We start from the raw sequence: 14,436 nt of genomic DNA on the forward strand, positions 1-14,436 counted from the left end.
CAACTACAGAATTAGCCTTTTGACATATAAGCCAGAAAAATGTATGGAGATTCTTAGTCTTAGGGAGCGCACTGTAATAATATCCTCTTATATGTAGGTATCAAATGTTTTTAAAACATGCATCTGAAACATGTCATTTTCCCTCTGACACCTAGGCTCCTGGCATGCTGTTCCCTGCCTGGAAAACCCTTCCCTGCTCCAAGCCCTACTGCAATCAGGCGCAGACTACTGGACATCAGGATAGTCTGTTTCCTGACAAAGTATTTTCTGACTCCAAGCAAGACAAGCCGCCTGCTGTGTTCTCCCCTAGATTCTTGCACTTACGTGTCCTAACACAAGTCACAGACTTTTGCCTGCCTACTGTTCTGCCCCGTTTTACACCTCCTCTGCTGCTCACGACTGGGTTCTGAGCACCCTACAATAGGGATTGACTCCAGAAATATTTTATGCGTTCCCTTCCTCCCATATATCTGAAGAATGCAGAGCAGAACAAATTTTATCAGTGACTTTTATAAGTACCACACTCCTACAGGGCTTCCTGACACAGCTCTCATTTCCACTACTGACGCCACTAAGGTCTTACCCGATGCCTTGTAAAACTGCATCATCACACTTAAAAACAACTTTGTGTCCATGTCAGGTATTTTGCAGAGTAATCTGCACATTTTCCTGCAGAGTAATCCACATAGGAGCCATCACTCAAAATGAAGCAAAATGAAGCTGTCCTCACAACTTCACGCTCATCCAGCTGATTCTTAAGGTGGCCCCAGCCCTTGATCGGGAGGTAGGCTGGAGGGGCGTTTGGGGTTCTCGCCCAGGCCCCATCATCAGACTCTGGCTCTAGATGCATTTTGCAGCCTCATCACAGAAGTCTTCAGTAGGCTTGGTAGCAAGAGGCGTAGTGAACTTTTTCTCCTGCTGGTGTCTGCTTTCCCCTCCCTGGCCACCACCAACTCCCCTCCACTGATGCTAAACATGGATTTTTGTGGTTAGATTTGAATTTGGTTATAGAATCCCAGGAGCACTTCCACAGATGTCTCCAAATGTCTGCCTCCATTTCCAGATGCCACTTGGGAGACATTTTAGTGCATGGCTGAGTACTTGGAATTTGGACCTTGAGAGCCTCGGCTCGATCGCTCACCAGCTATGGGATTTCAGAATGAAGCTCTTCATGTCACCAGTAGATCGCAAGCACCACACATCTTTCCTTCGTGATTTGATTTACAGGAGCTGGAAGTGCCCACTTCGTGGTAGGTCTGCACCCATGTTCACCAAAGAAGTGAGTGGATGAACCAGTTCCTGAGCCTTACGGTTTACGTGTTAAAGAGGGAGAGATGGTCTCTATAGGATGGTTAACATAGTTAAATGAATGTTTGTAACAAGCTTTTTATGACACTTGGCACACGATAATTGCTCAGTGAATGGAAAAATGGTGACTAATGTTCTCAGTTGCTCGTAGGGACTGGAGCAGTGAAAGCAGACCACGCAGATGGCGGAAAAGGGGACGATGCTCCCCGTGTCCATGGTGCCTGACCATGCGATGTCCTCAGGGCTGCAGGCAGGTAGAGGAGGAAGTCTGCACTTTGTCAAGGTTGGAGAATAGAGTGGGGGCATTTCCAGATGCAAGATGGCTGAGGGGATGCTTGGGGCTGGGTAGGGGTCCCTGTTGGTTTGCAACCCTCTCCAGAGCTTCCCGGGTATGATCTGAAACTGGCCCCCCTACACAGAGGTCGGGGAGGGGTGGAAGAGAAGCAGGCCACTCCAGGGTGGTAGTGGCAGTTTTAATAAGCAAGGGATCTTCCATACGAGGCTTGTCTTGGGCAGCAGTAAGACGAATGGATCCTGGCATCCATCCATCAAATCTTAAGTTTGTATAGAGAGGCCTTAACTAGGTTCAGTTCTGTATATCATGCAGGTGTTTTCAACACCACATCACTAGCTCGAAGCTTTGTCCTCCGAGCAGCCTGTAGGAGCAGAGCAGGGAAGGCAAGAAGAACCCCCATTTCAAGGACAGGGGAGGGGATGAGGAGCCTCTGAGTGCCCCGGTCCACCTCAGGGGTCAACCTTTAGCTCAGTGGTCATTCTTCTCGATGACCTTCTCCACAGTCCCCCAGTCAGGGAAGAGAGGCTGGCTATTCCCAGCAGAGACTTAGACTCATAGTCACTGAGCTAAAGGATCTTTGAAAATATTTGTATTCAAAGTGTACAAAATTACAATGTATTTGCATCAGAAACACAAATTAAAGTAACTGTACAAATTTTTAAAAAGTATTCTTCATGAATGTTTTCAGTTACTTTTCTCCTATAATATTCAAAATTCTCTATTGAAACTAAGAGGCAGAATATACATCAAATGGAAGAATGAAAAATTTAAATAAAAGTTTTGTCGATCAAAATGGATTTATTTCTTTGAAAATGTAATGAAATCCCATCGAGTATTTTTACAAAATAAAACTATTGGCAAATCAAGGGTTCAATGTCCATCTAGTTGCCAACATAAAGAATCTGTATCACCCTTCAAATGAATTTTATCTAGACTTACCATATCCAGCTATAATCATAAGATGAATTTTAATAATGCAAAATGTTCCCAAACCATCCGTGCAATTTTTGCCAGTACCTGGCAGGTTCATGAGTGCCCCTGGATCTACTTACTGGAACCAAAAGGAAGCAAGACAAGGATACTCTGCACTGCAGGAAAACGCTACTTTGTTATGCAAGAATCTACAGCATCAGTGCACTCCAGAGCAGAGAGGCTGCACACTGTTAACTCATTTGTCTTTTCTTGAAACGAAATCTTTAAGCTGCTCAAATCCTCCTCACACTTTAAAGCAGTGTCTGTCTCTAAAGTTGGCAGCAAAACTTACAAATCTTGGAAGCATTTGGGTGCAGCCACACTTTGCTATCAGGAGATCAATGCCAAGAAGCGTTCCCAGGGTCCTGACCTGTGGCTAGGACCCTGGGACATGCTGTGCCAGGGCCCAGGGACAGAGGCCCCCACGAGTTCTTTCACACCCCAAGAGCGTGTTTATGATTTGCAGGCCCTCTGAAGAGTGGGAGGGTCCAGCGCAGGAGCCCCTCTTGCCTTGGCCGAAGGGGATACATTCTTTTCTACCAGATTCTGATTGACGGTAGCTACTGCATTCTGGGATCAGTGTATTTCAGCTTGACTGGGTGATAAAGGTGCTTTCAGTTCTTTACAGTACTTCTCACCTCCTGAAATATTTTGTTTTTCAAAACCAAAACAAAACAAAAAGATTACTTTATTGCCCACTTTCTTCCTTAGAATGTGAACTCTAGGAAGGGAGATTTTTTTCCTTTTTCTGTTTTCTTCCCTGCCTTGAACAGCCCGTAGTAAGTAAGACTTTGAAGAACATAGAGTGAATGACTGCAAAAATAAACCAAGGTATCTTGATGGCTCACTACCTGTCAAGGTGTGAGTCCCCTCAGAGCTCGGCATAGCACGGAGCATGAGCAAGGGATTCTGAAAGAGACTCCAATCCAGCCTTACCTGCCTTTCATTCATTCACTCACTCAGCCCATGAGCCAGCTTCTCCCCTCTCCACTGACTGGAGGAGCTTCTGCTTCCAGCAGGTGACTCAGAAGTTCCCGGGTGCTAGGCAGCGGGCGTTCCCAGACAGGTTTAAGAGCTGGTACCAAAATCTGGTTGAGTGCCGAAAGAGTTAAATTATCCCCGCTTTGGAAGAGTTGCCATTTTGCCTGTCCTGCACACAAAAGAGCAATGGAGGTCAGGGTCCCTCCACTGGAGGGTAGAGGCAATCCGGGTGCCCAGCAAAGGAGCCTGGCTCAGCATACCTCTCTGGGGATGTCACCCCTCCTGCTGACCTTGGCCTTATGAGTTTCCCTTCCTCCAGTAAAGTCTGTTCCTTCACCCACATCATGTGGCTTTGTGGAACTTGCCCAAAACCTAAGTGCACCACCTTCAGGATCTACTGGGAAAAATAGTCTGTTCATCACCAACCCCCCTAACTTCTCTGCTGTCTTGAAGATTTAAGAAGAAAATGCTCTTCAATAACTTAGGCTAATGGCGGGGGTAAGTATGTAAAACTGCACATTCTAGACAGCATGATACATTCTGTGATATGAAGGTGAGCACAGTTTGGGGGGGAGCACTGAATTTGAGATAAGGACTTACTCTGTCCAGATCAATCTGAGAGGGCTTCACCAAGGAGGTGATACCTGAGTGTTCCAATCTGGACACCTTCTCTTCCTGGGTTCACTCCCTTATTCCCCTGTGAGGGTTATTTGGGGTCACCTCCCCAATAAAACACTGGATTTATGTCCTCTTTTCAGGATTGCTTCTGGGGGGACTGGCCTAAGACTTATTGTTTCTTAAACACCAAATTGATGTCATGGCCAAGAGATTGCCATCATCCAGAGCTGTGCTCCAGAAATCCAGTTTGGAGAACAGCAGGGGGTGTGACCTCTAAAGCGCTTCCTGCTATAGCATGCCTTACTGTGCAAGGCAGGTGGGACCAAGCTGTGCTTAGAGTCTGGGCTTTTAAATAAACCTTAAGTTCAGATTCTGCATCCTACCAGCTGTGTGACCTTGGGTGATGTATGCATCTCCTGTGGCTGCCATGAAAGTACCACAACCTGGTATAGAAATTTATTTTCTCACAGTTCTGGATGCCAGACATGAGTCCAAAATTAAAATGTCAGCAGGGTTGGTTCCTTTTGTTGGTTTCGGAGGGCGAGTCTGTTGCATGCTTCTCCCCAGCTTCTGGTGGCTGCTGGCAATTCTTCACGTTCCCTGGCTTGTAGAGACATCACTCCAATCTCTGCCACTCTCCACATGGCCTTCTCCTAGTGTGTCTCTGCCTCTAGATTTCCGTCTTATAAGAACGGTTATTGGATTAGGCCTCAATCCAGTACAACCTTCATTTAACTTAATTACAACTGCAAAGACCCTATTTCCAAATAAGGTTACGTTTACAGGTTCCAGGTCCTAGGACTTGAATATGTCTTTTGGAGGGCACAATTCAACCTATAACAGGCAAGGTGCCTAACCTCTCTGGATTCCCTTTCCTGTTTGGCAAAACAGGGATGAAAACAGGCCAGTAAGAGGACTGAATGCTAAAATATGTGTCAAATGCTCAGCCCAGATCCTGGCATACATTAAGCACTTGGTCAATGGTGGTGGGGATTACTGGTGAGTGAAGGTTATCAGCCAGAACCTCCAGAGCCCTAGGTCTACCAGATGGTCCCAGATCTTTCTAAGGCTTTGCAATAAATGAGCTGTCATGCCAGGTACTATCACACAGACATGTGGCTCACGTGGGTCAGCTCTGTCACCAACAATGATGGAAAAGCTCAGGGATTCCTTTCTCTGAGTTGGGAAATGGGGCCCAGAAGGGAAGACCTGGAGCTCATTCCCATATATTCCTGGAGGCTTAGCTGAGGTTTTCATGGAGAGAAAAAGGCATAGAACTGAGATCAAAGAGGTCAGGGTTTGAATCTCTGTGCAGCCATTTACTGTGGTTTTGTGTTCTTGGGCTAGTAACACCTCTGGGCCCTGGTTCCTTCCCCTCCCGTACCTGTGATACGTCATTCATCTTATTATGCTGGTGTGGCCAGCACCTGATACATCGTTCCTCTTATTCCCTTCAACAAACAATGCTTCTCAGATCAATTAAGACGAAAAGATTTTATTTTGTCTTCATTTCTTCCTTCTTCAATCTTCTTCCTTCCTTTATGTAGATCTGAGTTCCTGACCCATAACCTTTTCCTTCTCGCTGAAGATCTTCGTTTAACATATTTTGTAGGGCAGGTCCCTCAGTTTCTGTTTGTCTGGGAAAGTCTGCTTCCTTCACTTTTGGGGGATAATTTTGCTAGATACAGAATTCTTGGTTGGTGGAGGTGGGAAGTGCAGAAAAGCATGAACAAATTGGAGGTCATCTGCAATCATCTACCTACTTAAACCCTCACAGCCTGTGCCTTGCTCATCACAGGAATGGGGACTCTGCATTGCAGTTGCCATTCAACTGGACATATGTCATCGTGGTGCCTGCCCGTTACCTTTTGAATGGCTTTTTGCGTTGGGGAAGGAAGTCTCCACTTGATGAGTTCTCCTTACGTCTCCAATGGAGGAGCAGAACTCAATTTCCCAGCTCCCCTTACAGGTAGAATGGAAGCATGTGACCTAGACCCCACCAATCAGGAGCAACCAAAGGGGATTTGGCTTCAGAGGAAAGAAATTGATGGCAGCACCAATTGTACCTCCTGCTCAGCATCTCCAAAGCTGGTGCCTGGAAGCAATGGGACCACGTGTGCAGCCCGTTCAATGGCGTGTTATAATCACGGCTCCCGGCTGCATCATGTCCCATTCGATTCTCTGGACATCCCAGAGGTTGTGTAAGCTAATGAATATCTGGTCGTTTTTTTTTTTTTTTTTTTTTTAAAGATTTTATTTATTTATTCATGAGAGAGAGAGAGGCAGAGGGAGAAGCAGGCTCCCCGCCTAGCAGGGAGCCTGATGCGGGACTTGATCCCAGGACCCTGGGATCATGACCTGAGCCGAAGGCAGACGCTTAACCGTCTGAGCCACCCAGGCGCCTATGAATATCTGTTAATACTCTCTTTTTATGCTTATCGGACCGAGGGTTCATTCTGCTCTTTTCGACATAGAATCCTGATTTTGAGTTTGTCCGTAAGTGTAACTATCTCACCTGTGACAAATACCCTTCCTGCCTATCTCAAAAGTTTGTATAATTACAATAATACAGGCTAGAGCTGCCTGAAAGCAGCGAGGTACAAAAACCACAAGGACCATGTTTGTTTTATTCTCCACTGAATGCCCAGCCCTTAGCACAGCGCCTGGAATGTAGTAGATGCTCATGAATATTGGCTGAAAAAAATGCTATAATCATCACAACTCACACTGGTAATCATCATCCTAAACACCCTGCTCCTTCTCCACACAGCAGGCCCCTTATGGTTTTGATTATGTGAATTGGGTCCAGGTGTCTCCAAAGTCAGAAAATACACTCCACAATTGTAGGCCAGACTAGAAGACGGTGATGTTTCTTGATGAGTAATCAAGTGGACCTGAGAGAGGAGGATCAGGTTCTGCCAGCAACCAATCATTTATGGACAGAAGGAACTGAAACTTGCTGCTGGTATTTTGAGGCAAAATCTTCCAAAATTCCAGGTGACAGTCACAGAAATACTTTTTATAATTATATATTAAATACCAAGGCAAGGGTGGCTTTTTAAATAGTGCACTAGAGATCTCTAGCAAGTTTGGATGTATCGTGTTGAAATTGGTATTTTGATGGACTACAGCAGAGTCGCCCAGTGGTGGGGGGCCGTCCTGCACTTGTAGGATGTTTAGTGGTCTCTCTCCACTAGAAGTCAGTAACACTGCTTCTCCCCACTCAGCCAGGACTATCACACATGTCTCCAGATGTTGACAAATGTCCCCTAGTGGGAGATCACCCCTGTTGAGAACTGTCAGGCCAGAGCAATACTTCTCATGCTACCAAACTACCAAACCAGCAGTATTTGTATGTATCATGCCTTGCTATTTGAAGTTCACAATAACATCGTAAGATAGGAAAAGTTATCCCCATTTTACAAATGAGGTAGCTGAAAGGAGATGACTTGTTCAAGCTGAGTGACCGAATAATGAATGAGTGGTTCAACAACCAGAGGTGGCTCTTCTTTGTCCCAGCTGGAACTCTAACCTCACCAGAACCCCGGGCTCCCTGCTAATAGATGAGCCATGCCTGATGAGACAGACAGAAGTAGAGGCCCCAGACTGAGGATGCTCTAAGGACTCTGAGAATGAGGTCCTCCAGGCGAACTTCCCCAAAGCAAACCAAGAACTCCTGGCCAGGTTAAAGTCGGGGAACATAAAGATGGTTCTTTTCTCCAGACCAACTCTGGGGAGACTCTGAAGACTCGAAGCTGAAAATGTCTTCCTGTGTCAACCCGTTTCGGTGTCTACTCAGTCACAGCACTGCTTTTATTTGCCACGGCACTGTTTCTTCATTAGTTCATGAGGGTTGGCATGGGGACCTGTTCCTTTCTGTACCTGCTGGTGCGGGACAGGTAATAAGCGCATGTTTGTTGAGTGAATGAGTGAACAACTGGAAGGAGCAGCACAGATGGTGAGAGAGAAGAGGCTATGTGACGTCTCTCTGATCTCTTTTAGAGCCTCGCCTCCCCATCCTTTGTTTGGGAGACATGTGGCCAAGACAATGCCAGTCACCACTGGGTTTCCAAGTCATCCTCAGTTCTGAGGAGCAACATAACAGAATTCTAGTATTGGAAGGATACTTTGACATGACCTCATCCATCTTCTATCTGGTTTGTGAATCGTCCTGTTGCATTTCTGACATGCCCATTAAACCCATTCCATGGTACATTTGTTCATTCAATTCTTCGTGTTTGTGGGCATGTCTGTTATGTGCCTATGTTGTTCAGGATGTCAGGGAAGACGACGGTAATGACAATGATGACCTTGGCATTCATCCTGTCTGTATTAGTTAAGTAATGGGCTGAACCAAAAGAAATCCTCAAATCAGTTTAACTGTGAGAGTGCACCATCTCTTAACCATCCAGAAGTAGGCAGGCCACCCAAGTCCAGTAGGGCATTCTGCTGCACGAGGTTACCAGGGCCCCAAGCTCCTTCTGTTTGCTCTCTTACTTCCTAGGGTGTGGTCCTCTCTGGCAGGGCTGAAGCTGGCTCCGGCTGTCTTGGCTGTATCACAGCCTATAAGAGGGGGAAGGGAGGGTGTAGTGGTCACACACATCACTTTTCATATCCTATCGGCTGGAACTTCGTCACATGGCCACTCCTACCTGCAAAGGAAGCTGGGAGATGTAGTCTCTAGCCTGTGCTCAACTAAAACTGGCTATGTGTGTTGTATTTTTTAAAAAAGAAGGGACAAATGGATACCGAAGATCAAGTCTTTGCCATACAGCCCAACTCCTTCATTCTTTCAGTTTACACATGAGGAGACTGAGGCCCAGGGAGGGGAAGTAGCTTATCTGAGGTTCCATAGTAAGTCAGTGGCTGTACAATTTTTAAGACCACGGTGTCTTTCAGTAAATCGTTATTATTACTCCTGCAACGTGTGGCTTCTGCTTTCCAGGAGAAGAATGTATTCTCTGTGATGTAAATTATTCTATAGATGAGTGGTTCTTGATCCTTTTCTTTGGTGGGGAGGGGTGGATTCATGGAGCCTTTGAAGTAACTATGGAAGATTTTAACTGTCTCCCCATAAAAATATTCAAATGCGCACTCACACACACACATGCACACATACAAGTACAGTTTTAGAGTGTTCATGACGACTCCTTTAAGCCTCTAAGAATCCCTATAAACCCATGTGGGAACACAAAGAAACACACCCCACAGATGCTGCATCTGGCAGCTACAGAGACTTCCTTCTGATCCAGCCTGTTTCACATTACAGCTAGAATTCTCTGCAAACACTTAATTTGAGGTCACCATGGAGCTACTATGCAAATTGTCTTAATGTAAGAAGGAGAAGCTCAGACTTGCTGGTCTACCAAGTTCCAAACTATGAAAATGCCTCCAGGGAAGTGCTATAATGCCAAGAAATGCAGACACACCACATTAGTAGCGATGTATGGACCCTTATTTTGTGCAAGAACACACACATACACACACAAAGACTCTTAACAATAAAAAGGTTACTCTTGAAATTACTATTTTTTAAAAAATCATCAGGGATGATTTGCTATCTGAGTGAGATGATTTCCAGCCACAGAACTGGATGTGCAAACTGTGCCTTATCTTGGTATGCCACAAAACAGCCTTTATCATTTTTTTGTTTATAATGTACAATGCTGCCAAACAGAACATATTGAAACCGAGTGCAAGCAGACGGTATTTACTCTAAGTGAACCAGAATCAAGTTTTAAATAAAATAGACTTAACAGAAATGATAACAAAATCTGATCTAGCAGACTCTAAGAAATGGCTTGGCACACAAGACACCCTGCCCTGGGGAATCACATTAGCCTCTACAGCACGATCGTGTTACATAAAATTAAAGGTTATAGCCTCTGGATCCAAGCATGAATGCTTAATCATGTTCTCAATGAGAGGAATAGCAGCCCCAGGAATCAACTCATGAACGTTTAAGGCAGGAAAAGAATCCCAGTTCTTACTTCTGTGCTTATGTTTGGGATTCGAGAAGTAACACAAGACTCATGCGCTCAGTCCCTAGGAGAATCCTTAGACCGTAACTATCATGATCTTTTCAAAGTCCACCTTCTGAGAAAGCCAGATAGGCTTGGCACAGAGAAGCAGACGGCTTTTATTTTGCTTATGTATTTTTGCACAGAGTTAGAAGACCATTCTGAGACTCATCAGGATGTGAGCCGGGCAAGAGGGCAAGACCTGGAGTTGGCTTCATCTGGAACACAGCTGAAACCAAGTTCAGCCATTCTCTCTTGAGGAGACCGGCCAGCACTCGATGTTGGCTAGGAGGTGGAGGAGAAATGTGCTTACTCCAAAATAATTCAGGCAGATGCGTCAGAACAACACGACCACGCCCTTCACGATGGAAGAGTCATGACGAGGGTTTCTGAAGGCTCCCACCCTCAGCTGCCTGTGGCGTCCTGCTGGCCCAAGGCAAAGAATGCCCGGAACTGAGCCCCCCTCGAAGCCTCCAGAGGGAACCCATCCCGCTGACAACTTGATGCTGGATTTCTGGCCTCCAGAACAGTGAAAGAAACTATTTTTGCTGATTGAAGCCAGCAAGTTTGTGGTAACGGGTTGCAGCAGTCGTGGGGGATGAACGCCGGAGCTGTGGCATGGAGGACCGGCCATTTGAATCCCCTGAGCCCCTTTTCCTCCATCTGGAAGGTAGGGCTGATGGTAGCACCTCCTTGCTGCCCAGACAGCAAGGACAGCAATGGGCCGTGAAACATGCCTTGCAAAGTTGGGGCAACTTAGTGTCCATGGGATGTTTTTTTTTTTCTCAAAATGAAAATATTTTTTTTTTTTTACTGATTATTAAAATAATGTGATTATAAAATACTTCCTTTTTTTAAAAAAAGATTTATTTATTTATTTATTTGACAGAGAGAGAGAGAGAGAGGGAACACAAGCAGGGGGAGTGGGAGAAGGAGAAGCAGGCTTCCCGCGGAGCAGGAAGGGGGGATCATGACCTGAGCCGAAGGCAGGCGCTTAACGACTGAGCCACCCAGGTGCCCCGAAATACTTCTTTATAATAGCAATTTGTACAGTCATACAAAAGCACTCAAAAAAATAAAAATAATCTGAACTTTCCAACTCCAGAAATAGCCCCTGTTCCATATGTCCTTTCTCTTGGTTTCGATGCTGTGTTTAATTTGTGGATTTAAACCTTCGAGGCACCACTTCTCAATCAGTGGGACTTGGCATAGCTTGTGTGTCCTTTAGTACAGGGATGACAATGACACTCACCTCCTGGGTTTGTGGTGAGGACTGCAAGAGGTAACCCACAAAAGAGCTTGAAATAACAGGGCCTGGTACTCTCTCTGTAAGTGGGGAGAGGAGCAGGGAAGGGGTTGCCTGCAGGACCAAGCATCCTTAAGGTGGTGGCCCAGAGCCTGGCGTGCAGAGAGCGCTTGATACACGGGCGCTGTTGTTGCTCTCCTGGCCATTCGGCACGCCGATCTGTGTTCCGGTGACGTGCAACTGCTCTCAACTTCTGCAGGATGCCCTTCTGTCTCGGCCTCCGGGACTTTGCAGAGGCTGACTCTCTTCTTGCCGTACGGTTGATTCCTCGCTGCCCTTCCGGACTCGGCTCACACACCATCTTTTTGGGATGCCTTCTTTGGCCCGGCATGTGGTTCGGGTACCTCCCTTCTGCCCTCACAGCCCATGCTTTTATAACCTCCGCACCCCCTCCTGTCAAAATGTGACCCACTCTGCACTTGTTCTTGTCCCACACTAGACTTCTAAACTTCAGCTCCGGGAAAGCAGGCCCTGTCTCCCTCATGGCTGGGTCCGTCTCCAGCACCTAGCCAGGGCTTGGCCCACAAGAAGTGTCCAGAAAATGCTTACTCGACAAAGGAGGAAGGGGAGGGAATGGTGCTCTGACTTCTCTTTGGGGGGGTCTTCTCCTTCCCTGACTCTCAGGGTTGAAACCAGTGCCTGCTGTGTTCTCACAGCCTCCTGGGCTTCCTTCCACCGTAACACAAACCCCCAATCGTAGTCTCTGCATGTGTGACTGTTAGTATTTGTATTGGTCAGCTCTCTCTCTGATAACGCTGTGAAACAAACATCTCTCACACCCAAATCTCCGTGGCTTACAAAAACACTTATTTTTCTTCATCATGGGCCCGTGCTCTGCTTTAGGATACATGGGGGGTTCAGGTCTATTCCTTGGATCTCTCATTCTGGGAACAGAGGGTCTCAGGGCCAGCTCTTCTCAAGGTGGATAGCAAGAGCACAAGAGAGCCAAAACATGTGCCATCTCTTAAGGCCTTCAGCACTCAGACCTGGTGCACCGTCACCTCCTCCCGTATCCCACTGGCCAAAGCAAGTCCGATGGCAAAGCCCACGTCGGCAGTGTGAGAGAAGCAGGAAAGGATAGGAAGAGAAGGAAGAATTGCGAGCCGTTAGTACAGTTCATATGATAGCTCATCATTGGAGATCATAACTAACACCTCTGTTGTGCTTATTATGTTTCAGGCACCAACATCGATTCATTTATTCCCCATAATAACCCTAAAAGGGGGAAGTACTATGATTACCCCCATTTTACAGATGAACAAACTGAAGCCAGAAGAGGTTAAGTAATTTACCCAAGTTAACGTGCTAGAGAGTAGCAAAAGTGGGATAAAACCTGAGCAGAATAGGGCTTGGAACCCTGTCCTGTGACCATTTCCTCCCCTTGCCTCTTGAGGTACTGTGTGTCTTTATTCTGTGTTCAGTCTGTTGCCTGGTGTAGACTGGCCACTCCATCAGGGCTTGTTGGCAGAATGAAAGGCAAGAAATGTTTATTGACCATTTATTACATGCCAGGTACTGTTACCTTCTTCTGTAAATAGTTTCTGACATAATCCTCGCAGCAGTCCTGGGGAGTAACTATCAATCTCCCCATTTCACAGATAAGGACTCCAAGGTGAAAATGAGGCTTGTCCCACCCCAAGGCCTGGCAGTTTAGGCCAATCTTAAATCTAGCTGGGTCGTGCTGGATGGGGCTGGCTCCATCTTTTCAGCTTTTTCCCCGTTGCCTCTGGGAGTTTTTTGCTGTATTAGACAGAGGGACATCCCCCGACCCCCATGATGCCTGCAAGAGAGAGAGAGAGAGACAGAGAGAGAAAGAAGGATGGGGGGAGGGGGAGAGAAGATGGGGACACTCAAAAAGAACCTATGCTTTCTATCAAAGCACAGACAGTGGCTTAAGGCGCCCAGCAGATGGCAGGATGTGGCCAAAGATCCCCCAAGCCAGTCGGGCTGTTTGGGCGGGACCGCACCTCTTGGGTAACCAGCGCCTTCCTCAGGGAGGGTCTCCAGGGTCTGCGCTCGCCCCACGAACCTCGGGGTGCACCCATCGCACCCAGCCCTTAGCACCTAGGTCCTGGGCTCGTCTCCTCCCCGGATCCGGGCTCCCTAGCTCCCGCTGCCAGGGACCCACGCACCCAATTTCGAACCCACCCATTCATCAGACTCGGAGGCCGCGCAGTTCTGGGCAATCCCAAGGTGCATGTCCAGGCACTCCTCTCCTAGGGACAATGGTTTGGGGCAAACTACACCCCTTTGGGACCTCAGTTTCCCCATGTAGAATGAAGGGGGCTCTCAAAGGTCTAGACTTTACTTTCATTCATTAAATATTTAGAAAAACATAAAGAGGAAAGGCGTCTTTTGGAGAACGGGTAGATGAATCACTGCCGGTGTACCAGCCCGAAAGGCAAATAAAGCCCAAAGGGGCTTCCTGGGGGCTCCCTTCGCAGCCAGGACGGACTGAGAGCTCCTTTCCCTCCAAACCTCAGGCTCCCTGACTCTAAAGCAGGGAACAATTAGATTTCTAACGGTTGGGTTGTTAAGAGGTGACGGAGAACGGTGCTTATAAGGCGCTAAGCCTGGGCCTGGCACATAGTAGGTGCTCACAAATCGCTTACTGCGCGTACGGAGCGCCCCTACTCCGGGATCGCGACTCCTCCGGGCCCACCCCGCCCTCAGCTCGGCATTCCCCACCGCCCGGCTGCGCTCCACCGGGGGGCCCGCCGCGCCCTCCCCTCCGGGCGTCCCCGGGCTGCGCTCGCCCCCCGCCCCTCCCCTCTTTCCCCTCCTCCTCCTTCGCCCGCCGCGCCGCCTCCGGTCCCGCGCCCGCTGCAGCCGCCGAGGCGCGCGGCTCGCTGGCCGGCGGCGCGGGGAGCTCCGGGCTTCCGGGCTTCCGGGCGGGGCTGCGGCGGCGCCCGCACAGGGGGCGCGGCGGGCGCGCG

The 14,436-nt window shown here is 47.7% G+C and overlaps 2 long non-coding RNA genes across 2 annotated transcripts in view; both read left to right on the forward strand.

The window, feature by feature from the left end:
• LOC118010727 overlaps positions 1 to 933 on the forward strand; it is a 37,831-nt gene extending 36,898 nt beyond the window's left edge. The window contains exon 3 of the long non-coding RNA XR_004679310.1: positions 156 to 933. This is a non-coding gene — a long non-coding RNA (uncharacterized LOC118010727). The remainder of the gene's footprint in view (positions 1 to 155) is intronic.
• A 151-nt stretch (positions 934 to 1,084) lies between these two features.
• Positions 1,085 to 2,362, forward strand: LOC118010293. The gene is made up of 2 exons (XR_004679167.1): positions 1,085 to 1,250; positions 1,450 to 2,362. It is a non-coding gene; the product is annotated as an uncharacterized LOC118010293 (long non-coding RNA).
• Positions 2,363 to 14,436: the final 12,074 nt, after the last annotated feature.

This window comes from Mirounga leonina, unplaced genomic scaffold (assembly GCF_011800145.1).
Source record: "Mirounga leonina isolate KUSES-001 unplaced genomic scaffold, KU_Mleo_1.0 Mir_129, whole genome shotgun sequence".
NCBI classification, from domain to species: domain Eukaryota; kingdom Metazoa; phylum Chordata; class Mammalia; order Carnivora; family Phocidae; genus Mirounga; species Mirounga leonina.